Here is a 3,511-nt window from a genome sequence, read left to right as displayed (position 1 = left end):
AATGTAACTAGATTATTGACTCTAGTGCAAGTGGGAGACTGTTGGAAATATGCCCTAGAGGCAATAATAAAATGGTTATTATTATATTTCCTTGTTCATGATAATTATCTATCATTCATGCTATAATTGTATTGACCGGAAACCATAATACATGTGTGAATACATAGACCACAACATGTCCCTAGTGAGCCTCTAGTTGACTAGCTTGTTGATCAACAGATGGTCATGGTTTCTTGACTATGGACATTGGATGTCATTGATAATGGGATCACATCATTAAGAGAATGATGTGATGGACAAGAACCAATCCTAAGCATAGCACAAGATCGTGTAGTTTGTTTGCTAAAGCTTTTATAATGTCAAGTATCATTTCCTTAGACCTTGAGATCGTGCAACTCCCGGATACCGTAGGAATGCTTTGGGTGTACCAAACATCACAACATAACTGGGTGGCTATAAAGGTGCACTATAGGTATCTCCGAAAGTGTCTGTTGGGTTGGCATGAATCGAGACTGGGATTTGTCACTCCGTATGACGGAGAGGTATCTCTAGGCCCACTCGGTAATGCATCATCATAATGAGCTCAGTGTGACTAAGTAGTTGGTCACGGGATCATGCATTATGAAACGAGTAAAGTGACTTGCCGGTAACGAGATTGAACGAGGTATTGGGATACCAACGATCGAATCTCGGGCAAGTAACATACCGATTGACAAAGGGAATTATATACGGGATTGCTTGAATCCTCAACATCGTGGTTCATCTGATGAGATCATCGTGGAACATGTGGGATCCAACATGAGTATCTAGATCCCGCTGTTGGTTATTGGCCAGAGAGCTGTCTCGGTCATGTATGCATGATTCCCGAACCCGCAGGGTCTACACACTTAAGGTTCAATGATGCTAGGGTTATAAGGAAGATTTGTATGTGATTACCGAATGTTGTTCGGAGTCCCGGATGAGATCCCCGGACGTCACGGGGAGTTACGGAATGGTCCGGAGGTGAAGATTTATATATGGGAAGTCATCATACGGTCACCGGAAATATTCGGGGGTATACCGGTATTGTACCGGGACCACCGGAGGGGTTCCGGGGGTCCACCGGGAGGGTCCACCTGCCCCGGAGGGCCTTATGGGCTGTAGGTGGAAGGTAACCAACCCCTAGTGGGCTGGGCGCCACCCCCCTAGGGCCCATGCGCCTAGGGTTGGGGGGGGGGGACCCTAAAGGGGGCGCCCCCTCCCCCTTGGCCGTCGCCCCCTCTAGATCTCATCTAGAGGGGCCGGCCCCCTTCCCCCTTCTCCCTATAAATAGAAGGGTGAAGGGAGTGTGGAGGGAGGGGTGCAACACCACATCCAAGGCACGGCCCCTCCCCTCCCCAACACCTCTCCTCCTCCGCGTGAGCTTGGCGAAGCCCTGCCGGAGAACTGCCACTCCATCACCACCACCCCGTCGTGCTGCTGTTGGAGCCTTCTTCCTCAACCTCTCCCTCCTCCTTGCTGGATCAAGGCGCGGGAGACGTCACTGGGCTGCACGTGTGTTGAACACAGAGGCACCGTTGTTCGGTGCTTAGATCGGATTCGGCCGCGAACTGAATCACTATGTGTACGACTCCTCCAACAGCGTTCTTGCAACGCTTCCGTCTTGCGATCTTCAAGGGTATGAAGATGCACTCCCCTCTCTCTCGTTGCTAGTTACTCCATAGATTGATCTTGGTGATGCGTAGAATTTTTTTAATTTCTGCAACGATCCCCAACAGTCAACACTAACTCTCTCCCCCTCTATGCAGCAATGTAACACCCCTTCTCCCCGCTATAATCTCTACTTAAATATGGTGCTCAACTCCACATATTATTTCCCAATGATCCATGGTTATCCTATGATGTTTGACTAGATCCGTTTTGTCATATGGGTTAATCGTGATCTTGGTTGGGATGATTGTATATTTTATTTATGGTGCGGTCCTATGGAGCCCTCCATTCTCGCGCAAACATGAGGGTCCCCCGCTGTAGGGTGTTGCAATATGTTCATGGTTTGCTTATTGTCAGTGTTGTGGGGGTGACAACAGCCTAAACGCGAATAAGTGGGTCATGGTGCATGGGAGTAAAGAGGACTTGATACTTAATGTTATGGTTGGGTTTCACGACCTTAATGATCTTTAGTAGTTGCGGATGCTTGCTAGAGTTCCAATCATAAGTGTATATGATCCAAGTAGAGAAAGTATGTTAGCTCATGCCTCTCCCTCATATAAAATTGCAAGAATGATTACTGGTACTTGTTATCGATTGCCTAGGGACAAATGACTTTCTCGTTGACAAAAGCTATCCACCTTTACTACCTTGCATTTTTATTCGTAGTTTTATTCTTGCAGAATACTTCCATACGTGTTCTAGGTAAAGAAAACGTCAAGTGTGCATAGAGTTGTATCGGTGGTCGATAGAACTTGAGGGAATATTTGTTCTACCATTAGCTCCTTGTTGGATTCGACACTCTTATTTATCAAGGAAGGCTACAAACGGTCCCCTATACTTGTGGGTTATCAAGGTCTTGAACTCCATGGGAGTGGTAGTGGATGTGGAAAACTCAATCTCTAGATATGAGCTATCACTTTTCTAACACTAAAACGTAGGTAGGAGACGAGTAAATATAGTTTACGGGAGTGAAGGTGTTGTTGATATGACTATTGGGATGACCCGCCCAGGAGGGGCCGGGTCATACCACTGGCGGTTCATAATGAGAAGGCCCATGATGATGTTGAAGATGGTGGTGACCCACAAGTGTATGGGGTCAATTGTAGCCCTTTTCGATAAGTAAGAGTGTCGAAGCCAACGAGGAGCAAAAGGAAATGACAAGTGGTTTTCAGCAAGGTACTGTCTGCAAGTGCTAAAATTGTGAGTAGCGGAGTAGTTTGATAGCAGGATACTTTGTAACGAGCAAGTAACAGTAGTAGTAACAAAAGTGCAGCAAGGTAGTCCAATCCTTTTGAGGCAAGGGACAGGCCAAAATGGTTTCTTATGATAAGCAAAGTGTTCTTGAGGGTACACATGAATTTCATCTAGTCACTTTCATCATGTTGGCTTAATTCGTGTTCGGTACTTTGATAATTTGATATGTGGGTGGACCGGTGCTTAGGTGTTGTTATTACTTGAACAAACCACCTACTTATGATTAACCCTCTCGAAAGCATCCGCAACTACGAGAAAAGTATTAAGAATAAATTCTAACCATAGCATTAATCTTTTGGATCCAATCGGTCCCTTACGGAATAGCGCATAAACTGGGATTTAAGCTTCTGTCACTCTCGCAACCCACCATCTAATAACTACTCCACAATGCATTCCCTTAGGCCCAAATATGGTGAAGTGTCATGTAGTCTACGTTCACATGACACCACTAAGAGAATGGCAACATAAATACCATCAAAATATCGAACACATTTCAAGATTCACATGATTACTTGCAACATGATTTCTCCCATGCCTCAAGAACAAAAGTAACTACTCACAAATGATA

The sequence above is a fragment of the Triticum dicoccoides genome, chromosome 5B (assembly GCF_002162155.2).
Source record: "Triticum dicoccoides isolate Atlit2015 ecotype Zavitan chromosome 5B, WEW_v2.0, whole genome shotgun sequence".
Lineage (NCBI taxonomy): Eukaryota > Viridiplantae > Streptophyta > Magnoliopsida > Poales > Poaceae > Triticum > Triticum dicoccoides.
The sequence above is the reverse complement of the archived record's forward strand: the minus strand, read 5'-3'. Positions refer to the sequence as shown.